Source organism: Marmota flaviventris, chromosome 17 (genome assembly GCF_047511675.1).
Source record: "Marmota flaviventris isolate mMarFla1 chromosome 17, mMarFla1.hap1, whole genome shotgun sequence".
Taxonomy (NCBI): domain Eukaryota; kingdom Metazoa; phylum Chordata; class Mammalia; order Rodentia; family Sciuridae; genus Marmota; species Marmota flaviventris.
Window position 1 is genome coordinate 613,056 of NC_092514.1, and position 24,245 is coordinate 637,300.

The 24,245-nt window shown below is 38.3% G+C and overlaps 1 pseudogene; it reads right to left on the minus strand.

The window, feature by feature from the left end:
- Positions 1–344: 344 nt before the first annotated feature.
- LOC139702402 (transcription factor JunD-like) lies at positions 345–12,367 on the minus strand (annotated as a pseudogene).
- Positions 12,368–24,245: the final 11,878 nt, after the last annotated feature.

A 24,245-nucleotide genomic window follows, 5' to 3' on the forward strand; every position in this document is an offset into this window, starting at 1 on the left:
ATTAAAGACCTTCTAACCTCATTCTATGAAACTGATATCAACCTGATGCAAAAACCAGACAAAGACACATCAAGGAAAGAACATTTCAGACCAGTATTCCTGCTGAACAGAGATGTCATAATTCTCAATAAAATTATGGCAAACAGCATACAAAATCATATTAAAAAGATAGTACAACATGATCAGTGGGCTTTGTCCCAGAGATGCAGGGTTGGTTCAATACATAGAAATCAATAAACATATTTTTAATTAAATAGATGTAAAGACAAGAATAAAAAAAATTATCTCAATAAATGCAGAAAAAAAAAACATTTGACTAAATACATAGTCAAAATACTAGAAAACTATGTATAATAGAAATATGTCTTAATACTATAAAAGCTATCTATGGTAAACACATGGACAATATTCTCCTCCTCCTCCTCCTCCTCCTCCTCCTCCTCCTCCTCCTCCTCCTCCTCCTCCTCCTCTTCCTTCTCCTCCTCCTCTTCCTTCTTCTTCTTTTTGGAGTAAGGAGACTTTACTGAAAACAGAAAACAGGGAACAAAGGTTTACAAACAGGAATGTGGAATCCTAGCAAAGCAAAAACAAAGAACAAAAAGGGCAGGGAGGAGGGGTGTTGGAAGGACAAAAGTGGGTAGTGAGAGCAAGGAAAAGGCTTAATATTTTTTTTTTCTTTTTCCCATTTCTTTAAAAAAAAAAAAAACACAAGGAAACACACAGGGACACACAACCATTTGTTCACGAATAGAAACATAAATGGTGCAGAACCTAACACTCTGTTCTTCTCTTTCCCAAAAGCAAAACAGAAAAAGAAAAGGCAGCCTGGAGGCTGTGCCCCATAGAGACCCCTTCCGCAGTGGTGTGTAGGAAGGGGCAACCTGCGGGTTTGTGCAACACCTGGCAGCAGCGCAGGGAAAAGAGGCGGGGAGGGGGGTGGGTGGAGGTCATGGACTCCACCCCCCCTAAAGGAGCAGGGGGTCCAGCTTGTCAAGCCCAGGGCACCCATGGGGATGCCTGGGGACCGGGCCCTCTCCGAGTCCTGGGCACCCTCGGGGAGGTGGTCGCCAGGGTTGCACCCTCCCAAGTCCAGGGCGCTCACGCCATCTCCCTCCCCTTGTGAGCCCGCCCCTCAAGGAGGGGGGCCGCGCATGCACCCAGTGCTTGGGCTCTGTACAAGGGCACCTGATGCTGGGGCAGCAGCTGGCAGCCACTGTTGACATGGCTGAGGACGTTCTGCTTGAGCTGCGCCACCTGCTCAGTCAGCAGGCTCCTGGTGGACTCCAGGTCCTGTTCTGGCTCTTGACCTCTTCACTTTCTCCTCCAGGGAGAGATGCTCCAGTTTGCCCTTGGGGCACTTGGAGGCTGCAAAGCGGTTGAGCAGCCGATTGCGCTCAGCCTGGATGTGTTACTATGTGTCCATGTCGATGAGCGATATCCACAGGCTCTCGCTGAAGCTTGGCAAGTCGGGCACCTTCTGTGGCTCATCCTTGAGCACAGCTAGGCATGGCAGCCCCAGTGCGCGGGGGGGGGGGCGGGGGGGCAGCAGTGACGGGGAGAACGGAACGGAATTGGAGGTGAAGGGGACATTTGCAGCACCCCCGGCCCCACCCCTGTAGCTGCTCAGGTTCCTGAAGACCGATGTCAGCTGGGGGGTGAGGGTATGGCGCCTGATGCCTGACAGAGGGTCCTCTTGCAGAGGCTGCAGCAGCAACAGCAGCAGCAGCAGTGGGGCTGCACACTCGCCAAGCTGGTGCTGCTTTTCCAAATCCTCCAGGGCCTTGACAAAGTCCTCGGTGAACTCCTGCTTCTCGTTGGCCAACATCATGGGGTAGAAGAACTGTGTGCTCCTCGGTGTAGTGGTAACCAGCCCATTGGTCTGGATGATGAGGCACTGGAGCTCAGGAGAGGGGAGCTTGAGCAGCCTCAGGTAGGGCTGGAGAGCAGGCTGTCAGGGGGCACCTGTTGTGTGTGCAGTTTGCAGATGGAGGGGCAGAGTTGGCTCTGCTGGCACCTGTTCCCTCAGGCTCAGGTTCAGGGCATCATTCTTCACCACGCTGCCTGCTGCCCATCTTGGCGCTTCAGGGACAAGTGGGCCAGGGACACAAAGTTGCTGCCACTGCCACTGACGCTATTGCCCAGGCTTCTCAGTGCCTCATCACCATAGAAAAGTGTTTCCACCCTCTGCTGCACAGAAGGCTGGCTCCGCTGGGGGAGGGTGGCCAGGGCCTTTGTCCTGGGGTCTCCCACCCCCTCCCCTGCCCAGTCAGTCCTGGGCCCACCCTGCCAGTGGGCTCTGTGCCTGGCCCTTCTGTGGGGGCTCCTCAGAAACATTATTATTAAGGGAGAAAAAATTAAAGCATTCCCTCTAAAATTGAAATAAAGCAAAAAGATGCCTTTTTTTGCCATTTTATTCAACATCATCCTTGAAGCTCTATCCAAAACAATTAGAAGAAAGAATTAAAGATAATGAATAGAAAAACAGGAAATCAAACTATCACTATTTGCTAATGACATGCTTCTATATTTAGAAAATCCAAAAAATTTCACCTGAAAACTTTCTTGACTAATAAATTTAGTAAAATAGTATAACATGAAATAAACACTCAGAAACCAAATGAATTTTTATAATGAAGTGTTTGAGTCTGTAAACAAGTCTGGATGGCGCCTGGCAAAATGCCAGAGGAAGTGGTTTGTGAAGTAACAAAATAGGGCTCAAGCAGTAGCGCGCTCGCCTGGCATGCGTGCGGCCCGGGTTCGATCCTCAACACCACATACAAAGAAAGATGTTGTGTCCGCCAAATACTAAAAAATAAATATTAAAATTCTCTCTCTCTCTCCCTCTCTCTCTCTCTCTCACACTCTCTCTTTAAAAAAAAAGTGAGCCATTAAGTGTGGAGATTCCTTATTGGTTGACTGCTGTATCTAGTTTATGCTAATTAAGATAAGCTGCGTGGAATGTATAAATACTGCTCCTGTCCTACAATAAATGGCTCCCATTCCTGCTGTATCAACGTACACAAGTTCGTCCCCCCCCCCCCAGTTTGCTGCAGCCGGACTGTGGCAGATGGTGGCCCATTAAGGGGAGCCCCGGGACACTCGAGGGTAAGTGACGAGGAAAAAAGCTGCCCGTCCATACATAGGACGGGAGCAAATCTGCTCGTCCCTAGGCAGATAGGGCAAGAGGAAAAATGGCCATTTGGAGAAAATGGAGAAGATTGATACAGTATGTTTTTGTCTTGTTTTGTCTCAGTGTATTGTATTGTCTTTGTGATGAAAATATGGAAGTGGTGTTAAGTAAATTACTAAGGGAAGAAGGCACCCCAGTGGAACCAAGAGCAGTTAGGGCATGTTGATGGAACTCAAGTCAGAAAGAAGAAAGTTCAGAGGAGGAAGGATTATCAGGAAAAAAGTTGCAGCAAAAGGCTACTACTAAACGCCACTGCGAGAACCCAAATCCAAACCTGACCTGGAAGCAGTTTGAGACTGGGACTCTCCCCAGGGCCATCTGGGGCTGCCTGGGACACTACAGCTGGCAGAAGATGCTACCGGCGTCCCTGAAGTTTGATCATTTCCAAGGCCAGTAACTACAATGGTTCTCCCACACCTGGAGGCTGATGAGTAATGAGTACTATTAAGGCTTATTTCAAATGTAAAAAACCTTGAGATAATGTACTAAATTATTCAGAAGGTTGTTTTCTTAGTGGAATGCTACAAGATTTTCTTTAGCATCATTGCTGGAGTTCCTGCCTTAATCCCAGTGCCGGTGAAAACGAGGGTGGAAGAATTTCCAGTGTTGCTGAAAACCGGACGAAACTTCGGCTGAGAAATGGACGGACGAGACTTCGGATCAAGCTAGTTGCCTGCAGAACTTACCTGGACTGTGATTTAAGCTAGCTGCCTGCAGAACTTACCTGGACTGTGATTTACCTGGACTGTGAGTTAATCTATTGAGACACTGCTTTACCTGGACTGAGACAACAAACTGTAATCTACAACAAATTGTATCTTTACAAGTTGTGTCATTGCTGGTATAATTTTTCCAAGGGCTTCTTGCATGGAGCCATCAAGTGGCTTGGTATTGTGGCATTTTGTATCCTCCCTTTCTGTTTATAGCAGGTTATTTATGGTGTTTGTGTAAAAACCACTATGGTCATTATTTAAATTAAACAAAAGGGGGAAATGTTAGAGTCTGTAAACAAGTCAGGATGGCGCCTGGCATTTTGCCAGAGAAATGTTAGAGTCTGTAAACAAGTCTGGATGGCGCCTGGCAAAATGCCAGAGGGAGTGGTTTGTGAAGTAACAAAAGCGAGACATTAAGTGTGGAGATTCCTTATTGGTTGACTGCTGTATCTAGTTTATGCTAATTAAGATAAGCTGTGTGGAATGTATAAATACCGCTCCTGTCCTACAGTAAAAAGCTCCCATTCCTGCTGTATCAATGTACACAAGTTTTTCGTCACCCCCCCCCCCCCCCCCAGTTTGCTGGAGCCGGACTGCGGCAATGAAGCAATGAATCCAATGTAAAAACAAATTAGGAAAACCACCCCATTAACAATGGCCTCAAAAAGAAAAAGAAAGAATAAAATAAAATACGTGGGAATCAAACTAAAAAAGAGGTAAAATACCTCTACAATGAATACCACAGAACACTAAAGATAGAAATTGAAGATCTGAGAAAATGTAAAGATGTTACATACTCTTGGATAGGCAGAATGATCATAGTCAAAATGGTGATACTAACAAAATAGTTATAGAGATTCAATGCAATTCCTTTTAATCTCCCAATGACATTCTTCATAAAACTATAAAAAGCAATCATGAAATTCATTTGAAAAAATAGGAGAGCCACAATAGCCAAAGCAATTCTCAACAAAAGGAGTGAATCAGTAGGCATCACAATACTAGACCTTAAACTATACTACAGAGACATAGTAAAAAAAGAAAAAAAAAGTCCTAAAAGACATATAGACCAATCCATACTAGACAAAGGTGAAAAAAAAGCATAAATTGGAGAAAAGAAAGCCTCTTCAACAATTGGTGCTGGGAAAACTGGAAATCCATATGTAGAAAGATGAAATTAAACTTCTATATCTCACTGTGCTCAAAAATCAACTCAAAGTAGATAAAAGATTTAGACATGAGAATGGAGACCCTAACAAAAAAAAAAAAATTGTCCACATCTTCATCCTGTTAGCTTAGGACCTGACTTCTTGAACAAGACTCCTAAAACACAAACAGTAAAATTAGGAATCAATAAATGGGATGGATTCAAACTAAGAAGCTTATTCTCTGCAAAGGAATCAATCTATAATATGAAGAGAGAGCCTACAGAATGGGAGAATAAATCCTTAGCACAAACACATCAAATAGAGCAGAAATCTCCAAGACATATAAAGAACTCAACAAACTTATTGACAAAAAAAGAGACATAACCCATCAACAAATGGATGAAGGAACTGAAAAGACACTTCACAGAAGAAGAAATACAATTGATCAACAAACACATAAAAAAGACCATCATCTTTAGCAATTAGAAAGATGCAAATCAAAGCTATTTCAATATTTTATTTCACTGCAGTCATAATGGCAATTATCAAGAATACAAGCAATAATATTGTTCATGAGAATGTGGGAGGCAAAGGTACACTCATACATTGCTTGTGCCACATCAATGTACAATAGGTCAATTCACAATTGCTAAGCTACGGAACCAACCTAGGTATCCTTCAACATATGAATGAATAAATAAAATGATATATATATAAAACATTTATATATAATATAAATAATAAAACATTTATATATAATATAAATAATATAACATTTATATATAATATAAATAATAAAACATTTATATATAATATAAATATTATATATATATATATATATATATATATATATATATATATATATATATGGCTGTATGTGTGTTTGTGTATGTGTGTGTGTGTGTGTGTGTATGGAATATTACTCAACCCTAGAAATAATAAAATTATGCCACTTGCTGGAATATGTAACTTGAGAATACCATGCTAAGCTAAATAAACCAATAGCAAAATTTCAAAGGCTTAATATTTTATCTGATGTGCAGATGCTAATTTACAATGGAAGGCACTAGGGAAGAATAAATACACTTTGATTTATAGAGAGGTTAGTAAGGGAGGGAAAGAGGTATGCGGTTTTGAAGGATCATGAAATGGATCAGATATTATTACCCTGTATGCTTATACAATTACATGACTGGTGCAATTCTGCATCATGTACAAAAAGAAAAATGTGAAGTTATACTCCATTTATGTATGCTGTGTCAATGCATTATACTGTTATGTATAGCTAATTTTAACAAATGCCAAAAAGATAGAATCAAATAAATTACAAAATACAAGAATTAAAACACTGTTTTACTGAAATAGAAAGCAACATATAGACCAATGCACAGAAAAGAGAACAAGGATAAGCCCAGACATTCACTGCACAATCATCTTTGAGAATGGAGCCAATAATACAGAATGAATAAAGGATAGTTAGTCTCTTTAACAGATGGTGCTGAGGACACTCAATATCTGCACAGGGGAGAAAGAAAACAAAAAGTTATGTTACATCATATCAAACATCAACTCAAAGAGGAGAAAATGTAACAGTGAGAGGTGAACCTGTATAATTCCTGGAAGAGAGTACTGGGGGTCCCATTTACCAATCTCTTCCCATCCTACTAAGGTGACAAATATGATCACTACACAGTGTTATATGTATTAAAATATCATGCTATATAACACAAGCAGATGAAGTTGCTATTTTTTAATCTAAAATAGAAAAAAAGAAAGAAGAGCATAAGTTTGTGAGCAAAATATACAAAGAAAACACAGAAGAAACACGTTACAAGATTGCTCTAGGTAATGGTCCTTTGGCTATGACAATAAAAGGACAGGGAAGAGAACCATGAACAGAGAAGTATAATTCCATTAAACCAAAAGCTTCTGCACAGCACAGTAAAGCATGAACAGCGAAGAGATTCAACTGTTGGAATGAGAGAAATGACTGACACATCACCTGAGAAGAGTATAAAATCTGAAACACAAAATATCCCTATGAAAAACCATTAAGTGAGCTGGGTACAGTGGGACATACCTTGAATATCAGTGATTTGAGAAGCTGACGTGGGAGGAACACAAGTTAAAAACCAGCCTCATCACGTTAGCCAGGCCCTAAGCAACTGAGTGAGACCCAGACTCTAAATTAAAATAAATAAATAAATAAAACTCTGGGGAAGTGACTCAGTAATTAAGTGCTGTGGGTTCAATCTCTAGTTGCAATAGATAAATATAAACAGAGAGTAGCATGCTGTTTGCAAAGAAATGTGGTTAGGGTAAAATGTGGTACTGCTCTTCGATGGATATAAAATTTTAATTGCATAAGATAAACAACTTCTAGATATTTGCAGCATAATTCTGTAGTTACACTTTACAATAGTATAATGTTCACTTACATGTTTTCAGAGTACATATATCCTACTTAGTGTTCTTACTATTGTGCAAGGGAGGAAGGGAGGATACAAGGGACTGAGGGAGGGAAAGATGATGAAGAGAGTGTCGAAGCCAGAAGGCAGGGAAAGGAGGACTAGCCCCATGATGCTCTTCCTACACAGTCAGGATTCCTGCTCAAAGTGGACCTGTTCTTAATTGAATATTCGCTGTTGCTATCATAATTTTTATTGATTTTATCTTACTACTTATTTTTCAAAAGTAAATTCCAAGAAGGCAATGGACCACAGGTATAAACACAGCACATAAATGTAACCTGCAGGTATAGTGCTTTTGGACACCTCATAAACATTGAGTTTTCATTCCCATTATCACAAATTCCAGTGCGCCACAGAAATATGGGAGCTAAGAGAGAGTTGGGTACAAAGTGACCATGTCCTATCCACAAGTATAAAAAAAAGGGAGCATGATGAAACCCAGGTAGGACACACATTAATGTCGAACCAGAATTAGATTCAAATATAGAAAGAAGACAGCTTTGTCACTCAAGGTATTTCACTGTGTTAACCCAACTTTCCAGCTGAGGATGTGAAGGGATAGGGAAAGCAGGGTAATCCACAGTCATTTTTCTCCCAGCTCTTTCAAACTCATTAACAAACCAGCTGGAGAAATTGTTCACAGTTATCAAGGTGTAATAAATGCAATTGCACTGGTTCTGTGTAACATATTCACTGCTTTGGTATTAATGAACACAACATGGATGTGTAAGCTCTCCAATGTGAATTTCTCATAAGTTTGCATTTAGAATTGATATGGCATACAAAAAGATGAATGTTAGAAGTCTTGCTAATAATTTAAAATTCTGTAGTAAGAAGGACAATTAAAAGACAAATTGTACAATGACATATGAAGAGATCACAGAAGAAAGAAATAGATTTCTGTGGCATGATGTCAATGGTAGAGGTCACCTGCTTTTAGACAGGGAGTCTAAGTTTTCATTTTGCATTGGTCCTGACAAATTACACAAGTTGCCCTAAAAATACCAGTAAAAAGGTGTATATTTCCCTGGAGAAAGTGGTGATTCTAGCATCATGAAAGATAATTTTTTAAAAAAATGAGCCTTAACATATGAAGGAGGAAGAGAATTAAGAGTAGGAGGAGAGTCTCTCAAGGTTTCACACATGTGAATTCCTGATAAATGACATAAGAACTAAAGTAAAAATCCTGAAAGAGTGAAAGCTGGAAAATATGAGCAATAAAATAAAAAAACTTTAATATTAAATTATAAGTGAAATCAACAAATAAATGTATATTTACTGAGAAATATTGACTACATTGATAAAAATGATGGGAAAAAAATCTTTCATATACAAGAGTTCAAAACAATACAGGAGAATAGCATCCCATCCTGCATGTGGAGCTTAGTATCTTTGTCATTTTATGGGTGGGCAGATTCAGTGACTTGATTGCAACAAATAGTGAAAGAATAAGGAAAATATTACAGTCCCAAAGGATGAACTTGGCACAAACTACCTTGACAGTGGATGGACTGTAGCACTTCAAATATTTCAGTGTCCATCAGATAACCTCATCATGCTGTGACAACAAGGCACTTCAAATCAAAGAAATCATACGATTTCTTCCAAAATTATTTAATCCGTTATCTTTATAGGTGACTAACAATGACCATTTTCACAAGCAGGAAACAAACCATAAGGATACTCTCTTCCTCAGTGTTGAGTGCCTACCTTTCAGTGATCAAATAGAATAATTAGTTTTAATTTGTTTTTAATTAACAAATATTTACTGCACATGTTAATGGAGTTGAGCATAATATTTCCAAATGCATGGTACACAGTGATCATATCTAATTATCTATCTTCTACTTTCATTGATTGCCCTGCCCCAGCACCCTTTGTACTCTCCAGAAATTACTATTGGGCTTCCATATTACTTCTAAAAAATCAACTCTAAGGTGTAGGTGATAAACATGGTAATAGAAAAAAGATTTCTGCAGTCAAAAACAAACATTTGCAGGAATGAACTCTCCCCACATCTCTGAGAACATAAATGTTAACACCTGGTTGAGTCTCCCTTTATCTCATTGTAAACAACCAGAAAAATGACCTCCAGCTATTGCCTTCACTATGCTGACCTTATTTTTTCCATAAATCTTCAATTTGGCTTCAATTCCCACCACCTGAGGACAGAGGTTCCACTGAGATTATCAGAAACCCCTATGGCACCAAAACTCAAGGTCCCTCCTTTGTCACCCTGTGGCTCACTTTTTAGTGTTTTTTAGAACAAGAAGTTCTGCCTTTCTTTTTAAAATCACCTCTTCCAGAAATTCATGTCATTACATTTTCCTGGTTTTCTATCTCCTTATCTGAATGCCCACACTCTGTCTTCTTCATATTATTTCCTTCTCCGTGGCTAAATATAGGTGTGTTCCCAGCTCAGAGAAATGCTCCCTGTACTTATATATCTTCACCCAAACCTGAGTCATGTTCAGTCTCATTGCAGTATTTTTCACATTCCCCTGACTTCCAAATATTCATTTTCTTCCCAGTCCTCTCCTCTCACCTTATGTGGATATCAAGGAGAAATCACAAACATCAACACAAAAGCCTTCTTCAAGACTAACACACTTTTTCCTGCCTCATGTGGTTGTTCTGCTTCATACAGGAATGCTTTTGCCAAAAAGCTCTGAATATTCACTTAGGCCTACAGATGCCCAATGAACAACTACAAGTGAGATAACACTTGGCATCTCTGAGATATATTTATTCTATTTAATGGCTTTTAATAATCACAGCATAGAAAATAGAAAGAAATACCTGCAATATTAGTAAGGACTCCTGAAACATTCCAGGCACAACAGGTGTAGAAAGAGGCCATGATTGAATTGAAATCCTTATCCCACTTCTGAATAAATTTTGAAAAAAATATATGTGTGTGTGTGTGTGTGTGTGTGTGTGTGTATATATATACACACACACACACACACACACACACATATACACTGGGTAGTTAGTGTAATACTCCCTTTCATAGCTGGATGATTAATTTCATACATACAATTAATGAAGATTTGTACAAAAAAAATAAAAAGCTGCTTGTAAAGCAAGTACTGAAGAGTTTTCTAAAGTATTTCTTAACCAAGCCAGCCAATAAGTAGGCAGATACTCTGGTGGAAGATAGAAAAATGTCAAAAGTACAGTTCTGATACCATCTAGTGTCTAATTAGGACTTAGCACTTCTAACAATGGGAAAGTACCCACATTACGCAGAGCAGTAAGTACAAGTAGGGATGAGACAGGAATTCTTGAAACCTAAAAGAGGGGTGAGGAGATGCAACTGGAGAAGCAAGCAAGCAAGGGATCTTTAAGGAGACCTTTATCTCACAGGTAGGAAAGGATTGGGGCAGCTAAATGATATGGAGAAGGGTGTGTTTTAGAATAATTGAGAAGGTAAAACATTGCCATGGATGGTAACATTAGATCAGATGCCTAAAGGGGGTCAGTACTTCATGTCTCTTTAGTGCCTGAATTCTTGGGTCAGTCCAGGGGAATGGTATCCCCCACAAAAATGAGAGCAGAGATTCCTTGCTGTTTTGTTCATGTCTGTGTCCTCTCTGCCTAGGACAGAGCCTGGTACTATAGTTTTTTTTTTTTTTTTTTTTTTTATACAAGGAGTTATGTTTCCATATATAAAATTAATGAAGGCTGTGGTTTTGCCTAGAGGTAGAGTGTTCGTCTATTATGCATGAGGCATTGGGTTCAAGCCTCACCATAACATAAAAATAAAATAAATGTATTGTGTCTACCTACAACTAAAACATGAATGTTTTTAAAAAAATACTAAATGATAATACTGTCAAAATATATCCCCTGCCCCATCCATTGCAAATTGCCTTTTAGAGAATCATGAAGCTGGAACTTGGCCTTACACCAGCCTGAGAGTCAGATGTCACTTTGTGTCCCACTTTACAGACTTAGGGAGTGTCCCAAAGTAGCACCTGGAAAGAGCCAAGGCCTCTTCCCTCATCAATGCATTTTTTTATTGCCCAGGTGCTATGAAACCCCTGCCTGTGAGTGAGTGAGTGAAGGGGACTGTGCGATCCAGATCAGACTCCAGCAAGTGATGGCTGCATCACAGGCTCACCCTCTCTGGACTTCAGGGTCTCAATATGTAAACAGCAGGCACCAAGAGAAGTCTCTGTGAACACACAGGAAAAAAAATTATTGTTCCCCAAAAACAAAGTGTCTCAGGCGATATCCCAAGGACCCCTTCAAGAAACCCCATGGGACCCAACCAACCTGAAAATATAGAAAGTGCACAGCATCCAATGAGTGGGAGGAAGAAAGAAAGGCTGTGCCATGGCATCTTCAGCCTCCCTCCATTGCCTCAGTGGGTAAGAGGGGAAACTGAGGCCCCCAATGGAGCAGACATTGAGGTCACATTACTATCTCAGAGGCCAAAGACCCTGCTTCCCCTCTGGGTCCACAGTGAATCCTGACAGAATTACCGGATGGATGCCTCTCCTGACTCCATTTGCCTCCTGTGGATGCACCCACCATGCCCTCTGCTCCTGCATTACTGTGCCTCCTGGTTCCTAGGCTGTGCTCACCTAAGGGGTCCTGGGTGGGGTGCTGCCTCCCACGTGCTTCCCCTGTCTTCTCCCCATCCACTGTTCTTAGGAGTTGGGCTCCATTCACTCAGCCTGACTCTGCCTCACCAGCTCTGCCCACAAGGTCCTCTCCACTTTTTTCATAGGCGCCACCCAGCATCTGGCCTCTTACCTGCATTGTTCTGAGAGCCACGCCCACTCCACCAATTTGATCCTCTGCATTCTGTCCACATGACTCATCCTCCGATGACATATTTAACACTCTGGGATTGCAGGTTTTTCCCTCTAGCCCTGGAACCTTTGCAGTCTGGCTTGGCCCAATTCCACCAGCATCCACTAGCATACAAAATGGCTCTGCTCTTCTTCATTAGCCATGGTTTTCCATCAAGTTCACTCCTACACCAGCCTCACTGTCACCTGGCCTCTCCACTGCTCCTTGAAAACTCCATCTGAAATGAATGAAAGAGATCTTGCTGAGATATCCATGGTTGTGACACCACTGAGTCTAAGGGACAATTACCTTTGGGCTCTGGTCACATTTGAACCCCACATCTTCAATGGTTCACCTTGAACCACTCTGCTAACCACAGAGTATCTCCATTTACAGAATTCCAACTGATGATAATACTTTTTTGCATAAATGTGAGCATGTTTTCAGCACTGTCTTTGTATTATGGATGCAGAAGAGGCACTGTACAGCAACTAGCAATGTCCCTGCCCTATTTGTGAAATAGCCCAGCCAGATTTAAAAAGCATGTTTTCAAAGGACATGCCCTTCTGATGTTTTTTAAGCTCTGTGGCCTTCAGCACCTTCTCTCCCCCTTTCAGCACAGGATGGGCACAGCTATTTGGCAAACAAGAGTCATCTGTGATCTCTTCTCCAGCCAGCCTGGGGCATCTCAGAATGAGGAAGCATAGGTATCTGGTCATGGCCATCTTTCTCAAGGTTCAGTCTCAGAAGAGAAAGCCTCTTTATAATGACTTCTGTATAACTATGGTTTATTCTGACAACCTGACACAATGCTGTAGAGACAGGGAAGCAGTTGGGGACTTGGGCTTCAAGCTGCAGAAACTGAACTAGGTGATTTATTTTTTTAAAAAAAATGACACTGGGGAGGTCAAGGAATCTGATAGCAAAATTTTTTTTTTTTTAAAGAGAGAGTGGGAGAGGGAGAGAGAGAGAGAGAGAGAGAGAGAGAGAGAGAGAGAGACAGAGAGAGACAGAGAATTTTTTTAATATTTATTTTTTAGTTCACGGTGGACACAACATCTTTGTTTGTATGTGGTGCTGAGGATTGAACCCGGGCCGCACGCATGCCAGGCGAGCACACTACCGCTTGAGCCACATCACCAGCCCTGATAGCAAAGTTTAATAAAAGCAGGAGCTGGGTTTTGCCAGGTGATTTCAGTGGCCAAAACCCATTTATAGTTCTCACTGAACCCCATTGCTATATGAGCACACTGAAAGCCTTCCTGCTGTTGCTTTGTTGCTGCAAAACAACAAAGAGAAGGGGTCCAGTAGGCTGGGTATAGGTATTGGCTGGGAGTACAAATTCTTCACATTCAACTAGGTATTAAAGGATAAATTGAAGTATGCTAAAGAGCAAAGGAAAGGACATTCTAGGTAAGAACACCATTTGTGATCTCACAAAGAAATTTGTGTCCTCTCAGAATCACACAACCGCACTATGCCAGGTGCTTTTCTCATCATGTCATTCAATATCTCCAAACCTTTCAAAAATAGTGCCATACTTTGGGAAACTTATTTCATTGTTCCACAAAAATGCTAAAGGCTTCTATAAAGAATTCAAAATATACAGCAGAATACTGCAAAACTGGGCAAGGGGTGGAAATCTTGCCAAAACCCAGTGCCCCAAACACCAGAATTAACATTAGGCAGTATCATTTCCCAGGACTTTTTAGTCACATAGATTGGAGGGTGAATAAAAAAAACAAGGATGGGTAGAAAGAAAGAAAATAATTTGATTAAAATGAGGTTAAATGTGGGCTGGGTTTGTGGCTCAGTGGGAGAGTGCTTGCCTCGTGCACACGAGGTGCTGGGTTATATCAACACCACATAAAAACAAAAAAAAAAAAATAAATAATGGTTAAAGTTATAAAAAGTTATTAAATATGAGAAAACAGCATTTTCACTTGAATTTATGGAAAGAAAAAAACAAAATCAGTAAAAGAGAAGTAGCTGCTAACATGACATATTTATTTTGTGATAAAAATGCTTGTTTGATATAAGAATACCCCAATATTGTGATTAACAATGTGTCTCAAAAGCTAAAAAATACCATTAAAAAATCTGAGGATGAGGCTCAGTGGTTATGTTCCCCTAGTTTCAAACACTTGTACAAAAAAAAAAAAAAGAAAAGAAATAAAAAACAAAGGAAAAAAATGTGGTTCCTTTTTCTTATGTTACATATTACAATTTTAGCATTCATTTTTACCTGTTGTGGAGGCTGTGAAACATCAGTCTCTCACACATACGTCTTTGCCCACATCTGACATTTTGCTCTCAGCCTATTGTTTTATGTCAAGGTCTATACTTTACCTGCCACCTCACTTTAATTGGAAATCTTTTAAAATCCTCGGTTTCTCTGGAGGCAGGGTTCATCTTCAGTCCTTGGACCCAGGCTTCTTCCTTCTGTGTTCATTTAGATTCAAGTCTTTTTTGGAGACGACCCACTTCAAAATTGGGAACAGTATGGCTTGCTTAAAATCACTTTCCCAATGTCCCATCAGTGCAGGAATTGAGATTGGGACCAGTGTTAGTCTGTTGTGGAACAGTTCTCAGGAGAGCCATGGGAGTCCTGGGATTTTGGACTTGAGTGTTGGCAACAAGAGGAAATATACTCACTCTCTGTGAATATTCTGGGACAGATGAGGGATCCTGGAGATGATTCAGGACTAACTCTGTCCCAAGGGCTCAGATTAGGTACTGTAGAGGTTTTGTGTTGTACTTCCACTCCATCCCCAGAGACCTGAAAAAGAATTGGTGACAAAGATGGCTGGTTCTTTTGACCTGCATTGTTCCTGAACCTGAGGACAATGAACAGAAAGTAGAACAAGGAGAAAAATCAATGCATCTGTCTTTCCACTGCTAGAAAAATGTACCCATCAAATACTGAAAAAGATTTCCTTTTACTTGAAAATCAAAAAGCCCAGTGGTTGGCAGTCTGGGCTGCTATGGCTATCCAGCTATGCCATCATGCCTCAGAACCCTTTCTGTTTTTCATTCTGCAGTCCATTCAATACAGCAATCAGGGGAAAGGGAAGAAGGAAAAAAACAAAGATCTAAGAGGTCCAGTGGCTTCCACTGATATCTCATTGGCCAGCACAGAATCATAGAGACCCCTACCTGCAAATAATATTGGGGAATACAGTTTGTTTTTCATTTTTAGTTTGAGTTTGGTTCTGTTTTTTGGTTGTGGGAACTGAATCTAGGATTTCTTAAGCACTGAACAACCATCCCCAACCCTTTTTATAGTTTATAGACAGTGTCTATCTAAGATTTTTAGGGCCTCACTACATTGCTGAAGCTGACATTAGACTTTTGAGCCTCCTGCCTCAGCCTCTATAGTCACTGGGATTATAGGCATGTGCCACCAGGCCTGCCTGGCTTTTTTTTTTACATGCTGGAGTTGGATCCTGTGGGAGGCCATTCTTACATGTGATTTGAGTTACCTCCCTGGCTGGGTGAGAGGGGCTTAAACACAGCCTGTGTTAAAAAGCCTTCCCCACCCTTTCCCAGGTCCGAGGGCTTGTCCATGCAGAGGTGTGCCTGGCCACTGACCTGAAGACCCAATTGCCAGCCCTGACCTTGAGATGCTGACCCCCTTATCCTTCATTGGCTGGTATTTTCCCTTGAATTTTTTTGTTGCCCAATAAAAGCTCACTCCCTGGCATGCTCTCCCTCTCTCGCTAGTCTCTTCTGTAAACCTCACCAACAGATTAGGTGGCTGGAGGCGGGAGCTAGGAGAAGCCATCTCAGAGCTGCATTAAAGGTATGAGAGTCTGTCTCTTTAATTTAAAACTCTCTAGCAATTTCTTATGCACTGAATCTTCTTTCATGAAGCTCACGCCGGTCGTGTGGCAGAGGAACCCAGAGCCAGGCACATGGGAAACACTCGTTTTACTACTGAACTGTACTTTCAGCCCTAAACCTGTCATTTTGAAGTATTAGAAACCCATTTTATAAAATATAACGTCCCAGTGGAATGAATTAGGGATACCCGCACCTGGACCTTAACAAACAGTTGTGCTCGGGTGGCTTAGTGTAGGCCCAGTGCATAGTCACACAGTGGCGTGAAAGGATGGGCATCAAGTGAGGAATGGGTCCTCATGGGCTGTTAAAGGAAAACTGCTGGATAGGTGGCCAGGCTGAGATATTGTTCTTTCACATGTGTCAGGGTGGGCATCCCAGGTGGAGAAGGGATACAGGGTGAGTGCATTTGGGTGATTACCCACTGAGATACACCTCCAGTTTTTTAAAATATTTTTTCTTTGTTGATAGATTTTTATTTTGTTTATTTATATGTGGTTCTGAGAATCAAACCCAGTGCCTCACACATGCCATGCAATTCAATTGTATTACCACTGAACCACAGGCCCACTCATCCCCAGCACTTTTTATTTATTTATTTTATTTGGCCCTTCTGAGATTGAACTCTTGGATACTCCACCACTGAGCAACATCACCAGCCTCATTTTGTATTTTATTTAGAGTCTCACTAATTTTCTTAGTTCATCACCATTGTTGAGGCTGACTATGAACTCATAATCCTTCTGCCTCAGCCTTCTGAGCCACTGGGATTACAGGTGTGTGCCACTGAGTCTGGGTCTTCTTTTCTTTCTTTTTTTTTTTTATTATTATTTTGATACAGGATTAAATTGTTTCTCAGGACCTCACCAAGTTAATGAGGCTGGCTTTGAACTCTCAATACTCCTGCCTCAGCCTCCACATTCACTGGAATGACAGGCCTGTGTTACTGAGCCAACTCTAATACAAATTTTAAAGTTATTTATTCCATGGAAATATAGATCTATTTAAATTCACAATACAAAAACTTACATATAATATATACACTTATTATAAATAAATTTATAAGAATTAGCATATGCCATTTTTATAAAAATAAATGTCACAAAACTTACTCTCATTGACCAAATGTGACCCATAAGATCTTGAAAACATATGTATATTTGATTTATATATTTTTATTCTTTTTCCAAATTTATTATTAGAGACATGTTCAAAACACTGAATGAGTGAATGCAGAGAATTATGCCAATTTCCCAAATTATTTATTGAGGATAATATTTTATTTTTCCTAGTAATGACATTTATTTTCCCACAAATACTGCATGTGGCATTCATGTGTTGAAGCTGAAAAGTTGATTACACAGAAACTGAAAACAGAAGTGCTAACCAGATTTATGATAAGAATGAGAAAGAGACTGATTTTGTGTAAGAAGTGTCAAAAAAAGTTAAGACCAGAAAGTAAGTCTTAGATTTTAAAGCACAATAAGGTGATTATTTTCTATAATAACTTCTTAAACAAAACAAAATAGCAAGAAATTTGCAGGTTTTAAAAAAAGAATAATTTTAATGAGATGAAAATTACCCTGATCTGATAATTACACACTATATACACATGTTGAGTTACAATACTGGGTCTCATATCCAAGTACAAATAGTAGATTCCAGTTAAAAATTAAAATAAACAGAAATCAACACTTTGATGTTTTAACCAAATATCTACATCACCTCAGATTTTAAAATGGTATCCTATGTTCATAAACGTTTCACTATTTTGGTTTCTCTTATTGTTATGTCTTTTATATCTAAAAGGTCTAAAGAGTCATGGAACAATTTAGCCTCATCCACATGGTTTTCTGATAACTGCTATTTTTTTCAAACCTTTTTTACACTTTATTTTATTTTTTATGTGGTGTTGAGGATTGAACACAGTTTCTCACATGTGCTAGGCAAAAACTATACCACTGAGCCACAATCTTAGCCCTGATGACTGGTGTTTTTAAATATGTGGCTTGAAACAATTTAAAACACATACCTACTATTTCAGACACTTGACTTAAAACACAACATGCCTTTTATAGAAAATATTCCATCAGATGAACATCAAATTTTCTGTATCAATTTTATGTATGGTTTCTTTACTGAAGAAACACATTCTGCTTCCTTCAAGCAGATGAATATTGGGATTTTATGGAAGTTTATCTTTTACGCTTGGGTTAAATTCTTGATCTTTAATTAAAAACCTTACAATGGAATGACTTTGAGTCTATCTAAACTGTGACTTGAATTACCACCTTTATTCCAGATGACTGAGGAGAAGACAATAATAAAATATTTCTACTGATATTCAATAGTTGGAATTTGGTCACTTAAGATATTTTTTCTGGTCATGATAATAACATATATGCAAGGTGGATAGCTACATTGGGGATTCAAAGACAGGCCTAAAATACTGCCAACGAGCTTTCTACACATATTGCTAGAATATTTTAACTTTATGAAAACAATTTGAAGCAAAAACATATGTAGCCATTATTAAAATAAAAGATTTAAATCTATTAAATCACATATATCAGGAACTGCATAATTAAAACAATGGCCAGAATTTCTACTGAGGACTTTTAATTTCAGAAACACATCCATATGTGTTCTTCTTTCATACACAATACCTCTAGAATATATGTAATAAGACTCTGTATATGTCATACAAGATGATCAGATTTAGCATCAAGGTAACATTTTAACTCAATAAAAAATTATAAATACAAATAAAAATATCGCCTTAGAGGGCATGCTTCTCTGTGTCATCTTAGATGATATATTAAAGGCATTAGGTCGGGTAGTAAATGGTCAAAAGACAGCACTAAAAAAATACATTGGTGTGCACTCCTACTACATTGAGATTCATTTTTTCAGATGGTTGCAATTCTTTACTTTTGTGCAATCCTTCCATTTCAATTCACTGAAAATTGTAGAGTTTTCAATATGTTCCTACTGCTTAATCAAGAAGAGAAAAATGAAATCAAAGTAACATACTACCCCAGAAAACCTCAACATGAGATTATATCAAGAACTATTTTGATAATATATGGTAATTCTGAATCTATAAGAAAGCTGTGTATAGTGGGAACACAGTTGCCATTATATAATTCAGACATAATTTGGTAATAATATTGGAATGTCACCTGGAGGATATTAGAGGGTGATAACTGAAGTGAGAAAAATATGTGTTGGGTGAATCCACATCTATCCCTAATAATAGGATAGGTTTTACTCAATCCAGAAAACTGTGTTCTGTATGGTTCACTGAGGATATTTTGTTCTAACAACGTTTGCTTCTTTAATTTATATCCTCTAAAATGAGTCATTTTTTAACAGGGAAAAATGATTAATTTTAGTTTTCCATTTGTTCTAACTTTAATGAGTTCTAGTGATACAACTTAAATATGGAATGTCATCTAGAGATTTTAAAAATTACTTATTTGTATACATATTATAAAAGAAGACATGAGTTTTACCTTGATATTTTATAAACTTTATTTTATTTTTATGTGGTGCTGAGGATAAAACTCAGGACCTCACACATGCTAGGCAAGTGCTCCACCACTGAGCCATATCCCCATCTGTAATTTAGCATTTTTTTTATTTATAAACTTGCTTTTGTAATATTATAAAAAAAAATAGAACTACTATTGATGTGAATTCTATACTTTGAGTAATTATAAGTTTTTTTAAATTTTAGAAGGAAATGATATTCTATGTTAAAAAATTCATTTCATAGAGGTCAATATCACAATGCCATAAACTACTTATATTTATCATAAAGTCTTTGGATCCAATTTAACTCAAAAGATTAAAAATGTCCACACCCTGTACTCTTTAAGTTAGGAAATGGCAAACGAGAGGATCATGATAAAAGGGTTTGGAAGCACACGGAATATTTTTGAAAATCAATGAATGTACTAGTAATTACCCATTCCTGGATTAAAAATACACAGGAATATAATTTCCAAGTTTAGAGGAGGAATATTTGTGTTCATTCGTTCTTTATGTATTAGTTTCATGTGTGTATATATATATATATGTGACTATATACATACATATATGCCCTTTCTCATTTCTGTCACAACGGAAATGTCTGATTCTAATTTTTCTTAAAGGAACATTTAGGTCAGTGGAATCTCACCCTATCCTGATAACTGTACTTAAATTTCTGATGTTTTCACAAACTCAGTTGTTTTTTAGTTCTTTTTTCACTTGTTTGTTTGTTTTTTGTCTTTAGCATGAACAAATAATTGCGAACCTATCTCATTCTCTGGTCACTGAAACACAAAGAACAAGGTGACACAGGAAAGCCAAAGTTGTGGGGAAGAAAAGCAGGACTTGAATTTTACATAACTACCTCAATCAGAGGGACAGACTGCCCTCTAGGACTTTTTCTTGGGTTTCCCAGTAATGACAGCTTGATATCTGTGAAGAAGCACCTCTCTGGCTTCCTATTTCTTTACTTTAAGATTAAACAGATCTTAACTTTATGAAACATATAAATTTATTGATCATCAACAATGTGAAAACTCTAAGGCTGGACTCTGGGATGAGGAGTTCTTTAAGCCACTGTGCATTTTCTAGCTTGCATGGTAATTGCTCTCTAATTTAGAAACTGTATGATTACCAAGAGTTTCTAAAAATATATTCTATCATTAGAAAGAGGCATATAACTCATATAAGCATATATTACATTAATACATCTGAATAAATGAAGCACATGAGATCACAAAACAAAAACATAGACCTAAAACTCCTCACACAGCTATAATAATGCTACAATTACAAAGCAAAATAACTGTCTTTTAGGTCCAAAGCATGTGTTTTCAAAGTCCTGTAGCTAATAAATATATATACCTTCTTTATTCCAAATTTATTGCTGTGCATGCATTATCATAATTTGTTTGAAGGATCATGTGTTCATATAGTGTTTCATTTCAAAAAATTCTCTTAAAAGAACTAAGAAATTTTCTTGTAACATCCATCACTAATTCATTAGTACCATAGTTATATGGTGAATTTTGAGCCTATACGAGAAGTTTACTTAAAATTTAAAAATTATGTGTCACTGAAAAGGTAGGAGATATATTATATTAAAGCTGACCTTATTGTCTAGGAAATAGAAATCTGTCAAAGAAAATATATCCAGGTATTTGGTAATTTTTGAGGTACTGATCTGTGTATAATAAGTAAAATTTAATTGTATTTGCAGATTTATGGAACTGTGCTTCAGAATAAATGTGCCTTGAGAAATAATATTAGTGTATTTAACTTCTACATCCATGTCTAGAAAATTTACATAATATCATAAAAATTACATGATTTGTGTAGAAATGCTATTCACTGTATAGTATTTTGAGGAGATTCATGGATTTGGTATTTTTGCTTCAAATATGTTTTGTCAAAAATAAACAGAACTTGGTTATAAAGCTTTTTGTTTTATATTATATCATCAATTTATAGTGACATAATTATTCTCTTTCAAGCACAACTATATATAAAAAATAGTGATTCTTTTTCTTGTTGTCATGTTATCTTCCAAAATTCTTATCCTTTGTTAAAAACAATGAAATTTTGTAGTGCAGAATTACATCCTAATGAAGCCTATTTTATTTCCTCCAATTTTAATCATGGATCTAAATTCATATTAAAATGTATTGAACATTTTTGATTGTGTATTATAAGCCCATAAACTAAGCTAACCATTTTATTTAGAGATCTGGATCTTCAAATATACAAGTCTGGGGCTGGGGATGTGGCTCAAGCAGTAGCGCGCTGGCCTGGCATGTGTGCAGCCCGGGTTCGATCCTCAGCACCACATACAAAGATGTTATGTCCGCCAATAACTAAAAAATAAATATTAAAAATTCTCTCTCTCTCTCTCTCTCTCTCTCTCTCCTCTCTCTTTAAAAAATATACACAAGTCTATTTTACTGACAATAAATTAAAGTAACAGTAAAAGAGAAGCATAAAATGAGATAAACATCCACAATGAAAAGAGGAGGTAATCTCCAGTGACAAAAGACTTCCAAGAACTTCTGGAAAACAGAAAGTCTGGAAGTAGATGAAGGATGCATTTGAGTTCTAATTAGGGCTTCCCAGGAGGTGATATTTGGGCAAATTATTAAACTCATTGAGCCTCAGTGTCCCCAGTTACAAAACAAACCAAAAAAAAAAAAAAAAAAAAAAACGTACCTCCCTTGTACAACCTTGACAAGAAATAAATGAGTTAATGCACATAAAGACTTAGGACAAGATCCAACATCCAGTAAACACTAAACAAATACTAGTTATCATGACCTATAACATGCCAAACAATTTCCTCATAATCAGATACAAAGTTAAACACCTGCAAACTGCAAGCTTGATGTTTAAAGAGGATCTTGATCTCTTCAGGACCCAAATGGGAAATTCAAGACCATTTGACTACTGAAGGCTCCATATGTATACTTCAAGGTAATTTATTAAGGGTACCTACTTTAATCCTTTAAAAAAAAGAATTAGAATATTTGAAAAGTATCACAATGATGATGTCATCCTGAACATGTTGAAATTCAAGTAGCTAGTGGAATAAAATTTGGGGGGTGGGGGGTGGGAAAGGAAGGTAAAAAAGCAAGGTACACAGTAAAAAAAAAAAACAGATGGTTTTTGAAATGGCAGTGGGCCAGAACATTGGGAAATGGACTTTGGGTCACCATAATGACAGCTTATGAATCACTTGTAATCCTTATATCCTGAGGGGCTTCCATCTCCAGGGAACCTAATCTTTTCCTGAATTCTGATCCGAATGCCCCAGGACCACTTCCCAATGCATCTGCCAAGCATATGCCTTCAAAAATCAGAACATATGCTTAGGAGATCTGTTTTTTTAATTGTGGTTGGGCACAAGAAATTGATTTATAATTAAGGTAAAAGGAAATAGAGTTGTCCTGTCAAGCTCATCACTACTTCAACCATTTTTGTCTATTTTCAAGAAAGTTGATAAGAAACTTCAATTTTCAAAGACAATAGGAATTTTGAATTTGACAAACTGAACAGAGTGACTAAGATACATCCCTTGACAATAACCTCAGTGCTAACTGGTTGCCATCAAAGAGCCCGCTGCAAACACAACCTCTGAGCACTGTTCAGGACAGTTCATTGGCACCTACACCCAGCAGGAAAACACCCAGAACACAGATCAGCACATTTCACACGCTGACCTTGACTACAGGACAGGCACCTACAGAGTCCAGATGGAACTCATTTCTGTCTATTTCCCCGATCAGTAAAGAGAGTGCTTCTCTTGCAGTTTTCCAGTCAGACGTGACAAAAACTTAAGATCCTATTAAAGAATATACTAACCTGGGCAAAAATAAATGTTTTATTTACTTCTAAAATATTTCAGGAACAAAATGCCTCTTGATTCCTGTCGAGGATCTTTGATATCTTCCAAAAATTCCTATAAAGTTTTCCTTCTGTCTAGCTTTCTCACACTAAATATTTAGAGTAATAACAGTGACTATTTAGACACCCAACAAATCACAACTTTCACCACAAAGACTTTCAGCCTCTTTGCCAGACAGCTCTGGAGTGAAGTCTAGGCTTTCTCAAAAGGCAACAGAATACCTTTAATTTACAAAAATTAAATTCCATATTGGACTGATATCAGAGACAACTGTGTTTTCACTAAGTAAGAAGGCATTTATGAGGACAAATTAAGAAATACATGAATAAAATGAAATTGAAGAAAAGGCTAATTCCTATAAAAAGTAATTATAGAATTTCAGAATGCTGTTGCTAAAACTTGTAGACAGCTTAAAAGTGAATCAATAATTAAATACAGGGGTTGGGTGTAGCTCAGTGGAAGAGGACTTGCCTAGTATGTTCAAGGCCATAAATTCAAACCACAGCACTGCCAAAAGAAAAAAAAAAAAAAAAAACATTAAATACAAAAAGGCCACACTTCACGCCACTTGTATTGGGGGCACCTTCAGACAGTGCACAGTCTAAATGCTGTAACTCCTCAGAACATGAGGACAAAGGAATACAGCAGAGG